General features: G+C 40.1%; 1 protein-coding gene across 2 annotated transcripts in view; it reads right to left on the bottom strand.

The window, feature by feature from the left end:
• Nucleotides 1-15,808, bottom strand: part of Magea13 (MAGE family member A13) — a 561,998-nt gene that overhangs the window by 217,836 nt on the left and 328,354 nt on the right. For both annotated transcript variants that reach the window (XM_087599680.1, XM_087599679.1), the window contains exon 3: nucleotides 1,965-2,009. The gene's annotated coding sequence lies outside the window, so the exon portion shown is untranslated. The remainder of the gene's footprint in view (nucleotides 1-1,964; nucleotides 2,010-15,808) is intronic.

Genomic DNA, 15,808 nt, shown 5'->3' with positions numbered 1-15,808 from the left:
GGATGTCAGACTATAAACCATTCCCTGAAAAAGAATCAAGTTCTTTCCCCTCAGGATATGTGAGAAACAACCTCTTCAAGGTCAAAAATTGAAGTTGAAAACAGAAGGATTTGTGCCACAAACACCTCCGCTGGCTATTTCTAGAGATGCACACCTACTCCATGTTTTCCACACGTAGTCAATATTCCTAGGATGCCCCACCCTGAACGGCATTGCCATTCACTCACCTTCTCAATCAAGTCTGAATGCCATCCCTTTTTCTTCTTTGTATCCTCTCATCCAAGTTACAGTCTAGTACCCCTTCTTTTAGCTCGCTCTCTCTCTCTCTCTCTCTCTCTCTCTCTCTCTCTCTCTCTCCCTCGATCTCTATCTCTATCTCTATCTCTATCTCTATCTCTTTCTGAATCACTTGTCAAGACCACAACAAAAATATTTTGTCACATTCTAAACTGGGCAAAGAGACTAGAACAGTGTCTTCAACTATGATTTAATTCTGCCCCTTTAATGCAGGTTCTCATGATATAGCCCAATTCGGTCTCAAGCTTTCTGTTTATAACAAGCTGGCCCCCAAATTTATGATCCTCTGCCTCAGCCTCTACAGTGCTGGGATTGTGCATCGCACATGACCCAAAGATATTTTAACTAGCCATTTATGAAAATAGCACGTTCACTGAGCTATGAACCGTGAAGAGTAGAGGCCAGATCTAAATTATCTCTATGTCTGCAGAATGGGAAAAAAGTAGGCACTGCAAGTTAGGTATGATAGTAAACAGATGCTCAGCACTCACAGCTGTAGAGTAGTGCCAGCAGAACTTTGCACCTGTCCTGGGGCTCAGCGCACCATCACTAGACCTCATTTTCCCATCCACTACAATGAATCCTAGACGCCCGAGCCTTTGAACACTTCCACGCTACTGTAAATGTTTCTTTTACTTCCTGTGTTTTCTGGAGCCCAATCTTCTTTCTCTTTCTCTGGAGAAAGCCTTTCACATGTCTTTATTTTCTTTCCAGAAACTCTACCTTTCTAGACTCAACCTATAGGCAGAACCAGTTTGGAATTAAAGGCCTCTGATGAGGCTACAAGGTTAGGTTATCCTGGTTTTAAAATTGCTTTCCATAATCTATAGTCAAAACTATCTTCTAAATGCATTCTAAAATTTCATGCTCAGTACCATGCAAAATTTGTTTCTAGGCAAATATTTTAACATCAAAATGAAATGTAGACAATATAAGAAATTGATCTGAAATACCAATTGAAAAAAACACCATCGAAGTCCCTCTGCACTCTCCTAGACATGAAAGAAAGAAATTGTGTGCATTCTGCGAAATAAAAGAAGTCAATGGCTAGAAACTTTGTGAACATTTTCCTCCCAATTCCTATCTTACAGCAGCATCCCAGTGTTTGCTGAGGTTGACGAGTGTTAAGCTCCACACTAGGCTTTACTGGTTTATGAGCCAGGTCCTTAAATTCCCATTCTGTATACAGTGGATGGAGGAGAATCTTTAGAGCACATCACATTAAAGATTACTTTATTTTCTAGAGAAGACAAAATTCACAAGTGAATAATTACCTTAACTAACATTACATAGCACCTTATTGACCGATCCTATATCCAAACCAGCCCTCATGTATGACTACACCGCACCTACCACTGGACAAAACAGTCCTCACACTCCAGGCTCAAAGCCAAAAAACATTTCCCCATGAGATGTTATGAAGTCTGGCCTCTCAGCCTGCACCCTGACTCTGTATGTTTTCCTGTGTTTTTTCAAAAGCACTGACATTTAGACTTTTCAATCAGAGAACTGTTCCTTTCTGTCACATCTAAGTTTCTCAGAGTAGCTACTTCTATTTGTTTTTACAATAAAATAAGGCCTTTAAAATTCAAAGCAGTTTTAAGACACAGAAGTAAAGCCTATCTCACATGATACAATAGATAACTATAGATAAATAAATCACTTACTTTAGTGTCCAAGAATTCTGGCTGCTTGGTACTGACTTTATAGATCTAGGAGAAAACAAACAAGAGAATTCAATAATGAGCACCTGTTATTTCCAATAAACTTGCCAGGAAACAACTAAGAGGGAAAGAATCAATTTAGATATAAATGACACAACAACCAGGCAGTCTAAGGGGAATGCTCGGAAGTGCCCCAGCTTTGTCTGAAGTTCTCTGCCCTCCCTTGCCCTGCCTCTGCAACACCATGAGGATTTTGTATTCTGTTACCAGTTGTAAGTTCTCTAGCTATGCAGAGGACACCTCTCTCTCTCTCTTTTTTCTGCCCTCCTTGGGAAAAGATTTATAACAATAATAATGATTCTTTTCCATAAAGCTGAATTTAGCTTTAATTCAACCTTTTGCAAAACGCCTTCACGTTTCTCATTGTGATCTTTTGACTTTATTCTTGCAACAGTCACATAAACTGGGCATGGAAGGAGTTATTACACTAGAGAATTGAGATGACTGTGAGTGGGTACTGAGCCTGTCAAGGACAGAGACAGGGATAAGTAGCAAGGACGCCAGACACAGTCTCGTCCTGTTCTTTCAACATCATTTCATCATTGAAGGAGTCACCCTGTGGCAATCTCTTCTTTGTTCTTCATGATGAAATTTATGAGCATATATGCTCTAAAAGAAGCAATGTAAAGGTCACAGGTTGGCATTAATTTAATCCAGAGTTGACAATATGAAGCTCTAAAAAGAGATCATGAGACAGACTTATTTATTTCTCTTTTCTGTTTGATGATAAAGTGAAAAGCCATGTAGACCCTAAAATGACATTTCCCAGGAAAAATCTGAACACCAAAGCTTTGAAATTAGGAATATGGTTTCAAAGGCCAAGCAGCCAAATATCAGCCCCTTTATGCTATCTATACAAGATCTCTACAAATGGTAGTCCATTCGCTAAACTGGTGAAAATGTTATCAGGATAAATTGTATGAAAAAAATCCCATTTTCAATTAAAATCACAACTTTCCATTGACACAAACATGGGTGTCAGTTTATGGCGAATGTATAGTCACTTTTCCACAACAATAGCACACATGAGTAGTTGTAACAGAAACTACATTATTACTTCCTGGCTCTATATGGAAAAAAGTGTTGGCCTCATTGTTAGAGAATGCAAATACAGCCCAATTCATCACAAAAGGCTCGTTTGTTCATTATGCAGGAGTTATGTTCAGAATAAAAATTGCTGTAACTTAAAAGAAGACTAAGCATTACTGAAAGTCCCTAAGTAAGTCTGTGGGGGTGTGGATAGGACCCGGAGTTTGAATAAGCATTTTTCTTGCCTTGTTACTCTTTATGAACTTGTTCTTTAACCTTCATTATTTTTACAATGAAAAACTTATTATCATGATTTGTAGCTATCTTCAATTCCTGGCAGGCTTCTGTCTTCATCACTCACAATATAATGTCACCCTTAGTGCCAAAGTGCTAAAGGATAATGAATTCAGTATCTTTTAGCAGATACTTCAGAGACTAGGAATGTGTCTTTACTGTAAATTTCCCATTTCCATCTTGTTCTTTCAGTGAAAATCACCAACAGATAATGTGAGATCTGGCTTGTGGGTTTTTTCTGAAGTGTGTCTATATACAATCATATGGGATAGTTTGGGACCAGGGGTCTCGAAACAGCTATTCCCTGCACAATGATTCAAGTAGTGGATCTATATATCATAGTTAAGAAGAAGAATTAAGAGTCTACTGTCATCTTCTAGGAATTTGCTAGTGTCTGGAGAACTGTTGCATGTATATTAATAATGGCTGCCTAAAGAAGCAGAATAAAGGGCAGACAGATATCTGTTTATACTGCCTAGATCTAGGAGTGATTCATTTATTAAGGCATTTAACATGGTTATTGATGCTATGGTTTCTCACAATCTGTCTGCCCTCTGCAAAGTTGACGTCCAAAAATAAATGGTAATGTAATTCATTCTGAATCCAGTTGTTCCGGAATTTTGGGACAAGTTATGGGAAAATCATGCCATAAGTCCTGTTGTAGGTCTGAAAGGCAGAAAGCTAGAAGTTCTAATGACTAATTTTACTGGAAGCAAAATGTCTCATCGTAAGCAGAGTAAATTCTCCTTCTGCCACCTTGTTATATAAAGGACTCTCAATGGATTAGATGTCCTGTAGCATTGAAAATGAGAATCTGTTTTACTGAGTTCAGAGATTCAAATGTTACTCTATTACAAAAGCACTCACACAGTCATATTCAGAAGTGATATTTAATACCTAACTGGGCATCTTGTGGCTTTCAGTCAAGTTGAGGAATAATGTTAAACATCACAACTAGATTTTGTCTAAAAGAGGCAATGTCTTCAGATGGACATTGGATATAGGGAGAAGAGACTATAAAGAGATATGAACATTAATGTCTCCGAGGAGCTTAAATACTCTGTTGGCCCCTGTAGTAGTATTAGTTTCTTTGTGTTTCAGTAACAAAATACTTAAAACTGGATGATTTAAACAATAGATATGTATTGCCTGCTGCCTCTGGATATTAAATATTAGAGATCAAAGCTGTAGCAGTGTTGGGAGATTTTGAGACCCTCCAAGGATAAATTTACTCTAGGCTTATCTCCAAAATCATAGCAGTTTTGTCGTTTTTACTGCAATTTTACAATTGTAAAATTTACATTGTATCAATGCAAATGTATGCTGAAATCTATCCTTATATATGAGGAAATTGTATCAGATTTATGCCTATCTTTGGTCAAGTACAATCTTGCCTTCATTAGTCCTGTCTGCAAAAAAATGCAATTAGTATAAGACCAATTTCTGGGGTTGGGTTATTAACACATAAATTTGAGGGAGAGGCATAGTCCAACATAGATCACCTTCTCATCATTCATCTCTGCTATATTTTCCTTATCCCCAACTCTTACTGGATATACTCCTGTACCTTAAAGTATATATTCTATCATTATTCATATATATATGTATATATATATGAAATTACACTCTGCGGTATTTAATGGCTGCTTCAGTAAGACAAAGAGAATACTGTAAGTATTCAAAAGTATACAATAATTTTCATACAGTTATTATATGTACCATATTACCCAACCTGGTCTACAGGATGGACAATCAACAGTAAGCCTTGTTATCATTTACCTATAGAGCTTCCACATTTAGGTACCGTTGGTCTTAAAGCAAAGAGGAAAGATGAACACTGTGGCATAGCTACATTTCTTTGTCAGATGCTTAGCAGCTATAGATTTTCTGTGGTGTTTGGGGAATCTTGCAGATTCAGACACGATGACAAGACTATTTACATTATGGGAAATAATTCGAGTGGTAGAGACTGAGAGGATACAAAATTGGGACACAAAAGGAAAATGAAGTTCAATCCCAGTAGAGATGAGAACTGGGGGGAAGGAGAAAAACAACAGCAAGTACAGAAATGAAATGGTAAGAGTAACTAACGGAGAAACAATGCTGCACCTCTTTCGTGCTTTAGGAATATATATTGTTATAAATGGCTCAGATGTGAATTATAATTTACCTTTTATACATCTTCCTACATCTATGCCTCTCCGTGTAATTACTGTAGTACTGAATACTCAATTACATGCTACTCAGTACTCTCAACGGATATTTCTCTTTATTGGACAATTGGCTTCGTGAATGCAAGATGACTATCTCACAGTTTTATTTTAATGTTCTCACTGCTCACATAATGTTAAAACATGTAGTAACTTCTACATAATGTCTATAGATTTAAAACAGTAATAAGTTGCTGAAGTTTTGAAGAGGATTATCCATCCTTACAGAAGAACTAGTAAATTTATTGTACTGGTGCTGAGCATGAAAGGTAATTTCTGTATAAATGGAGAAACATGATCTGATAAGCTATCATGATCTGGGTGCCATCTCAAAAGGTACAATATTCTTCATGGTACACTCAAATTTTGTTCAATAGTAGTATTCCCTGTGTCATTTTCTTAATATTTACAATGTGCTAAATGTTACATTAAATATTTTGCATACATAAATTCATCTTATCTACCACCAACTATATATTAAGTGATACTATTCCCATTTTACAGGCAAGGATATTGAGGGTAATGAATTGAAGTAATTTGTCCATAATCTCAATAGGAGGTGACAGATTGACTCTAGAGTTAAAGATAGACTGAGGGATTTGAACCTATATCTAATTTAGTTGATAAGATAAAATTGCTTGGGAGACAGTAAAGTAAAGGGTAACTTCATGTAGGAGTCACACTGATACATTTTCATATCTTAGATCTCTAGCTTAAGTGATACATGACATTTCACAAGTAAATTCCTTTATCTAACTTTCAGTATCCTCATGTGTAAGATTAATAGTACAAGTTCCAGCCACAAAATGGCATTTATGGAAATCAAATAAATACAAGTAAAGCACACAACACAGTACCTGCCTTACAGTAAACAAACACAAACATTATTTTGATGATAAATACATGTACTAAACAGACAATTGCCGGAGTGATATAATCATTGGCTAGTTCAGGATCAATACATGCTAAATACCAGGAAGTAGCATTCCTCTTATGTGTTTGGGTTTTGTTTTTCTTTTTTCTTTCTTTTTGTTTTTAAGATGACATTACCCTTTAACAGGCAATGATATCCCTATTAAGAACTAAAAAAAAAAAAAAGAGGGGACTAGGCTATCTTTTCTTGAGTTGTTGTTCAATAGGGTCCTGTAGACTGCCAAATATCACAGTTTTTTCCACAACCCTTGGTTATACTCCAGACCTTAACAGTAAGACACTGTTGCTGAAGGTACATGCTCCAGTCATGAAGCATGCTTAAATTAAGTTAGCATGGACCTGAAAGCTTCTTCTCTATTAGCTAAAATGCTGAAAGATGCTCTGCAGGCTCCCGGAGGATGAACCAGATGTGAACCTTGGGATGAGGATGGACCAGATGTGAACCTTGGGAGGTACAATACTGACCAGCTTGGAAAGAGAGCCACTTTTTAATAGTGACATAATAGTGGCCTGAACACCATGGGAGGAAACATCCCAATTCTGATGGGATTTAGGTTCTACTCCACAGAATCAAATAAATACCTGACACCATTATCGGGCCAAAAACCTATGTCGAGACAGAGTTTTGGTGCTAGGAGAAAAATCTACTGCTATAATCGTGCTAAACAGGCATAAAATCAAAGCAACTACTAATAAGTAATCATTATACCCGTTATTCAACTCATCTCTCAGCCCTCATCAGAGAAGCTTCTTTTTTACTGTAGATGGCTATTAACACAGAGACCTACAACTTGTAAATGTTCAGAGAAGAAGAGAGTGTGGAGTGCTCAGCCTTTCAAGGCTCTGCAATCATTGTGTAAGAGGAAGCAGAAAGATCCAAAAAAAAGCCAGAGGAATTAGATGACAATGGAAGGGTAGTTTCCAGATACAAGAGCTGCTGCATATATGAACTCAGTATTTATGACAACATTCATATAAGACCTGTGCACATTCAAGTCCGACAAAATACCCATATGAAGGTGTGGAGAGCAGGGTCACTAAGTCTTAACCCTGGCTGAGGAGTTACTTATAATGGATGGCTGTTGGATGAAATAGAATGATATTTTTTGTGTTTTCATTTCAGTGTTTTTAATTAAGATGTGGCACCCAGAAGATAGAATATGTCCTACTGGAGAACCTCATATCCGAAGCATATAACCAGTTCTAATTGTACCGGATGGGTGGTGTGGACTGGAGTACTGTGAGAAGGTAAAGATGGGGTTGTTATGACCAACATACAACATATAAAATTCTCAAAGAATTAATAAAACATGTTAAAAATTGAAAAGATGCTGTCCCATTTGGGGTATTAGGACATAGTGGTTATGCTTGTGTGAATGCTGACAACACAGTGATGGAGCTGTGGATTAGATTTGATATTCTGAAACTTTACTTTCATTGTGGCCTATTTTAAAGGATGAATAATTCATAATTTTACCAAAGGGGTAATTAACTTATTGAAACTTTAAAACAGGTGATCACTTCACATTTCATCTCTTCAGAAAGAACAGCAGTTCTCAACCTGTGAGTTGCAAATCCTTTAACAAACCTCTATCTTCAGAGATATTTAATTATAATTCAAAACCTCAGGAACCATCTAGGACAGGCTAAGCCTAGCAGCTAGCTTTCCTGGAGATGGTTTATGCATGGTCTGCGATGGGTGAGCTCTATGAGGCAAGTTCCCCAAGAAACTTCACCTCAGGATTGATTCTTGCAGCTGATATACCTTTCCTGTTATTATTAAATTTACATAACAATCACTGGGCACTAGCCCACCCTATTGGGCAGATTTCTAAAGATCAACGAAAATGTGATGTTTTCTAGCGATGCTCTAAAGAAAAATACATGATTTCCTAATTCTTAATGATGATCCTGTATGAATTCCTAAAATTATACTAGTAAATGTTAAGCCCTTTATAACAGGACTGCTATTAAAGTCCTTTCTGATATGAATACTGTAATGAGACCTCTGCCAGTCTTCAAGTGCCATGAGTTAATTGCTTCTGAAAAAGAAAACAGGCATTTACAACTTAGAAAAATTCCAAGAGGTTGCAAGATGATTAACCAAATGTCATTAAAGGGAACTAATGATTTGTTATAGGTGCAAAGACAGAAGATAAAATATTGACTGGATTTATGTATATAAAACTTGAATGATAACTTAGTCACAAAAATTGTGATTTTTGACTCTCAATGAACCTGTGGAGCCAGTCCAGAAAATAAATGTCTATTTAAATAACTATCCTTAGTGGAAAAGCACATACACATCTCCGTTGTAAACTTCTTATTCAATATATGACTTGAATACATGTTTGAACATTTAGTGAACTTTTGAAAAAAATGCTTGAAAACCCCGTGTAATCTATTCCCCTAGAAAAGATACAAATAACTAGGAATGATTACATTACCTGGCATTATGTCAGAGCAGCAGAAGAGAGCGAGACATGAAAGAGAAGTGGAGAGCAGAATTAGGAGGAGGAAGGAGGACAGCAGAGTAGAGTAACTTAGAAATTGAGAAAACAGTGTAGAAATTAAGAAAGCAACTTAGAAATTTAGAGAGCATATAATCTGATATTTTCCCCTTTTATTTTCCCTTAGAAATAAAGATTAGAATCAATTTTTAAAGTGTCTTTTTTTCCCCTTCCTGCTAGCAATTCTCCCTACCTGACAAGGAAGTGAATAAACTCCCAGCCTTATAAAGCTTGCATTGAAGGCCTGTGGAGAAAATAACATAGGACCTCTTTACTTAATCCCCTGCTGTCAATAGACAGGTGCTAATTCAACCACAGGCTTGCAGCTTCTGGCTTCAGAGTAACTTAAAATCAAGAGAGGTAAAAGTTCTTATTAAATAAAAAAGCAACCCTAATTACTTGCAAGACCAAGTCTTGCCCCTGCCAAAACTCCTTCCCCTTGATGACTTTTAAGAAAGACCCAGAGCTCCAGAGCTCTGGCAAAAAAAAAAATTAGCAAAATTACAGTTATGAAGTAGCAACAAAAATAATTTTATAGTTGTGGGGTTCACCAAAACATGAAGAACTGTATCTATGGGTTACAGCATTAAGAAGATAGAAAACCATTAACCTCTTGTAAAGAAAAGAAACAAGATCAATTTTTTCTGGGATCCCATAGGACTTAGCACAACAGACAATAGAGCATAAATTAATTTGCTACTGTTTCTTACAAGGAGAGAGAGAGAGAGAGAGAGAGAGAGAGAGAGAGAGAGAGAGAGAGAGAGAGAGAGAGTGTGTTTTGTAATTGTTACTGGACTGTGGTTTTGTTTTTCTCTACTTCTTACTTCTTACAGCAAGAAGACAGAAGAGATCAAAGCTTAGAAAGCGTAACTGAACCAACAGCGTATTTTTTTTATTTTATTTACATTCTAGCCATTGCCCCTCTCCTGGTCCCCCCTCCCACAGTTCCTCATCCCATTTCTCCTCTACCTTGCATCAGAGAGGGTACTCTCCCCACCTGACCTCCCCCTTCCCAGGGGCCTCAAGTCTCTCCAGGATTAGGCACATCTTCTCACAGTGAGGTTAGACCAGGCAGTCCTCTGCTACATATGTGCCTGGGGCCTCAGACCAGCCCATGTATGCTGCTTTGGTGACTCAATCTCTGTGAACTTTCTGGGGTGCAAGTTAGTTGAGACTGCTGATCTTCCTTTGAGGTAGCCCACCCCTTCAGCTCCATCAAACCTTCCACAAAATTCAACCATAAGAGTCCCAGACTTCAGTCCAATGGTTGGGTATAAGTATTTGCATCTGTCTCAGTCAGCTGCTGGTAGGTCCTCTCAGAGGACCACCAGACTAGGCTCCTGTCTGTAAGCACATCATAATAACATCAGTAATCGTGTCAGGCCTTGGTGTCCTGCCATGAGATGGACTCCAAGTTATACCAGTCATTGGACTGCCTTTCCCTCAGTCTCTTCTCCATTTTTGTCCCTATAGTTCTTTTCCACAAGAACAGTTCTGGGTCAGAAATTTTGACTTTTGGTTAGTAACCTGTTTTTCCACTTGAGGCCTGATCTATCTACTGGAGGTGGACTCTTGGAGTTCCCTCTCCCCATTGTTTGACATTTTGGCTAGTGTCAACCCCACTGAGTCCTGAGAGTCTGTCACCTCCTGCATCTCTGGTACTTTCTATAGGGTCCCCCCTACCTCCTGCCCCCAAGGCTGCATATTCCTTTATTCGTTCTTCTTGACCTCTGGGCTTCTTTCCTATCTGTCCCAGCCTATACCTGTTTCTGTTCCTGTTTTCCCCTCCCCCTTCCCTTTCCCACCCAGATTCCTCTCTCCCTCTTCCTCCTGTGATTATTTCCTTCCCCTCTGTAAGTGGGATGGCAGCATCCTCACATGGGCCTTTCTGCTTCTTACACTTCTTATGGTCTGTGGGTTGTATCCTAGGTACTCTGTACTTTTTGGCTAATATCCACTTATCAGTGAGTACATACTGTTAACATTCTGTCTAAGCTCCACCTCCACAATTACCTGGCAAAAGCCAGGCATGTCTGACACTATAAAAGGGGCTGCTTGTCCCTTCCTTACTCTTTCTTGCTCTTCTCTTGCCCTTGCTCTTGCTCTCTCTTGCTCTTCCCCTCTTCCCCTCTGTCCCCTCTCTCCCCATTCACCTCCCCCCTTCTCTCCACATGTTCATGGCCCGCTTCTCCTCTACTTCTCTCTCTCTCTCTCTCTCTCTCTCTCTCTCTCTCTTCTCCCTCTCTTACAACCCCCCCCTTGTCTCCACCATTCCAATAAACATCCTTCACATGAGACCGTGTTGGTCTGGTGTGGTTTGTCTGGACCCTAGCCACGATTTCTGTCCCAACATATACCATGCATGTCTTTTGGGTTTCGGTTACCTCACTCAGGATGCTATTTTCTAGTTCCATCCATTTGCGTATAAAATTCATGATGCCCTCATTCTTAATAGCTGAAAAATATTACATTGTGTAAATGAACCACATTTTCTGTATCCATTCTTTGGTTGAGGGATAGCTTCTGGCTATTGCAAATAAGGCTACAATGAACATAGTAGAGCACATGTCCCTATGCTATGGTGGGACAACTTTGGGGTATACGAATAAGAGTGGTATAGCTGGGTATTCAGGTAGAACTAGTTCTAATTTTCTGAGGAACTGCCAGATTGATTTCCAGAGTGTACCAGTTTGCAATCCCACCAGCAATGGAAGAGTGTTTACATCCTTGACAGTATATATTGTAGCTTGAGTTTTTGATCTTAGCCATTCTGATTGATGTAAGGTGAGTCTCATAGTTGTTTTGATTTGCATTTCCCTGATAACTAAGGACTTGAAACATTTCCTTTGGTGCTTCTCAGCCATTCGAGATTCTTCTGTTGTGAATTCTTTGTTTAGCTCTATACTCCATTTTATAATTAGGTTATTTGGGGTTTTGGAGGTTAACTTCTTGAGTTCTTTATATATTTTGTACATTAGCCCTATATTAGATGTATCCAGGATGGCCAAAACAATTCTCAATAATAAAAGATGTTCTGGGGAAAATCACCATCTCTGACCTCAAGATGTACTACAAAGCAATAGTAATCAGGACTACATGTTATTGGTACAAAGACAGACAGGTCGATCAATAGAATTAAATCAAAGACCCTGAAATAAACCCACACACCTATGGACACTTGATCTTTGACAAAGAAGCCAAAAACATACAGAGGAATCAAAAAAAAAAAAAAACTTCAGTAAATGATGCTGGTCTAACTGTCAGTCTGTATGTAGAAGAATGGAAATAGATTCATATTTATCACTTTGCACAAAGCTCAAGTCCAAGTGTATCAAAGACCTCCACCTAAAACCATATACACTTAATCTAACAGAATAGAATGTAGGGAAGACTCTTAAACTCTTTGGCATGGAGGTGAAATTTGCTGAACTGAATACCAATGGCTTAGGTTCTAAGATCAACAATTAATACATGGGACCTCATGAAACTTAAAAAGCTTCTGTAAGGCAAAAGACACTGTCAATAGGACAAATCAGCCACCTACAGACTGGGAAAATACTCTTCACTAACCCAAAATCTAATAGAGGGCTAATGTCCAGCAGAGTGTTTTTTGATGCTGTTCCTTGCTTGTGCCATAGCCTGTCTGAAAGCGGAGAAAAGCTGGCTTCTGTGACTCAGGCCTATACTATCACCACTTGACGGAATGAGACTGAAGGATCACTATTGGCTTGAGGTTATCTGTCTGAGATCTAGGAAAACAGGAATCACAAAATGATACTGTCTCAAAACAACAACAACAACAACAACAACAACAACAACAACAACAACAAAAATATTACAACATCAAAAGCATAGCAGCCTCTGGACTGAGCATGGGGAGCTTCATCCAGTACAACGATTATTAAGAACCTCATGGACACCCGCGGATCCCGGCCCGCAGCAGCTCTCTGCTCCCAGACCCGGTGAGAGAGAGACCCAACCGCCTGGTCAGGTGGGCACTCCTGAGGCTGCAGAGCGGAAGAGACCACCAACACTGCTCACCCCTGCCCACATCCCTGGCCCAAGAGGAAACTGTATAAGACCTCTGGGCTCCCGTGGGGGAGGGCCCAGAAGCGGCAGGACCCCTGCCACAGACACCGCCGGACCCTGAAGGAAACAGACCGGATAAACAGTTCTCTGCACCCAAATCCCGTGGGAGGGAGAGCTAAACCTTCAGAGAGGCAGACAGGCCTGGGAAACCAGAAGAGACTGCTCCCTGCACACACATCTCGGACGCCAGAGGAAAAAGCCAAAGACCATCTGGAACCCTGGTGCACTGAAGCTCCCGGAAGGGGCGGCACAGGTCTTCCTGGTTGCTGCCGCTGCAGAGAGCCCCTGGGCAGCACCACACGAGCGAACTTGAGCCTCGGGACCACAGGTAAGACCAAATTTTCTGCTGCAAGAAAGCTGCCTGGTGAGCTTGGGACACACGGAAGCAGAATTTCTCTAGAACCGGGCACGTTCTGTGTTTACCGGAAGTCCCACACCCGCGGATCCCGGCCCGCAGCAGCTCTCTGCTCCCAGACCCGGTGAGAGAGAGACCCAACCGCCTGGTCAGGTGGGCACTCCTGAGGCTGCAGAGCGGAAGAGACCACCAACACTGCTCACCCCTGCCCACATCCCTGGCCCAAGAGGAAACTGTATAAGGCCTCTGGGCTCCCGTGGGGGAGGGCCCAGGAGCGGCAGGACCCCTGCCGGAGACACCACCGGACCCTGAAGGAAACAGACCGGATAAACAGTTCTCTGCACCCAAATCCCGTGGGAGGGAGAGCTAAACCTTCAGAGAGGCAGACAGGCCTGGGAAACCAGAAGAGACTGCTCCCTGCACACACATCTCGGACGCCAGAGGAAAAAGCCAAAGACCATCTGGAACCCTGGTGCACTGAAGCTCCCGGAAGGGGCGGCACAGGTCTTCCTGGTTGCTGCCGCTGCAGAGAGCCCCTGGACAGCACCCCACGAGCAAACCTGAGCCTCGGGACCACAGGTAAGACCAAATTTTCTGCTGCAAGAAAGCTGCCTGGTGAACTCAAGACACAGGCCCACAGGAACAGCTGAAGACCTGTAGAGAGGAAAAACTACACGCCCGAAAGCAGAACACTCTGTCCCCATAACTGACTGAAAGAGAGGAAAACAGGTCTACAGCACTCCTGACACACAGGCTTATAGGACAGTCTAGCCACTGTCAGAAATAGCAGAACAAAGTAACACTAGAGATAATCTGATGGCGAGAGGCAAGCGCAGGAACCCAAGCAACAGAAACCAAGACTACATGCCATCATCGGAGCCCAATTCTCCCACCAAAACAAACATGGAATATCCAAACACACCAGAAAAGCAAGATCTAGTTTCAAAATCATATTTGATCATGATGCTGGAGGACTTCAGGAAAGACCTGAACACACTTAGGGAAGCACAGGAAAACATTAATAAACAAGTAAAAGCCTACAGAGAGGAATCGCAAAAATCCCTGAAAGAATTCCAGGAAAACACAATCAAACAGTTGAAGGAATTAAAAATGGAAATAGAAGCAATCAAGAAAGAACACATGGAAACAACCCTGGATATAAAAACCAAAAGAAGAGACAAGGAGCTGTAGATACAAGCTTCACCAACAGAATACAAGAGATGGAAGAGAGAATCTCAGGAGCAGAAGATTCCATAGAAATCATTGACTCAACTGTCAAAGATAATGTAAAGCGGAAAAAGCTACTGGTCCAAAACATACAGGAAATCCAGGACTCAATGAGAAGATCAAACCTAAGGATAATAGGTATAGAAGAGAGTGAAGACTCCCAGCTCAAAGGACCAGTAAATATCTTCAACAAAATCATAGAAGAAAACTTCCCTAACCTAAAAAAAGAGATACCCATAGACATACAGGAAGCCTACAGAACTCCAAATAGATTGGACCACAAAAGAAACACCTCCCGTCACATAATTGTCAAAACACCAAACGTACAAAATAAAGAAAGAATATTAAAAGCAGTAAGGGAAAAAGGTCAAGTAACATATAAAGGGAGACCTATCAGAATCACACCAGACTTCTCGCCAGAAACTATGAAGGCCAGAAGATCCTGGACTGATGTTATACAGACCCTAAGAGAACACAAATGCCAGCCCAGATTACTGTATCCAGCAAAACTCTCAATTAACATTGATGGAGAAACCAAGATATTCCATGACAAAACCAAATTTACACAATATCTTTCTATAAATCCAGCACTACAAAGGATAATAAATGGTAAAGCCCAACATAAGGAGGCAAGCTATACCCTAGAAGAAGCAAGAAACTAATCGTCTTGGCAACAAAACAAAGAGAATGAAAGCACACAAACATAACCTCACATCAAATATGAATATAACGGGAAGCAATAAGCACTATTCCTTAATATCTCTCAATATCAATGGCCTCAACTCCCCAATAAAAAGACATAGATTAACAAACTGGATACGCAACGAGGACCCTGCATTCTGCTGCCTACAGGAAACACACCTCAGAGACAAAGACAGACACTACCTCAGAGTGAAAGGCTGGAAAACAACTTTCCAAGCAAATGGTCAGAAGAAGCAAGCTGGAGTAGCCATTCTAATATCAAATAAAATCAATTTCCAACTAAAAGTCATCAAAAAAGATAAGGAAGGACACTTCATATTCATCAAAGGAAAAATCAACCAAGATGAACTCTCAATCCTAAATATCTATGCCCCAAATACAAGGGCACCTACATATGTAAAAGAAACCTTACTAAAGCTCAAAACACACATTGCACCT

This window comes from Rattus norvegicus, chromosome X, assembly GCF_021556685.1.
Source record: "Rattus norvegicus strain SHRSP/BbbUtx chromosome X, alternate assembly SHRSP_T2T, whole genome shotgun sequence".
NCBI lineage: Eukaryota > Metazoa > Chordata > Mammalia > Rodentia > Muridae > Rattus > Rattus norvegicus.
Note: the sequence above shows the minus strand (reverse complement) of the source record. Positions and strands in the feature narration are given on the sequence as shown.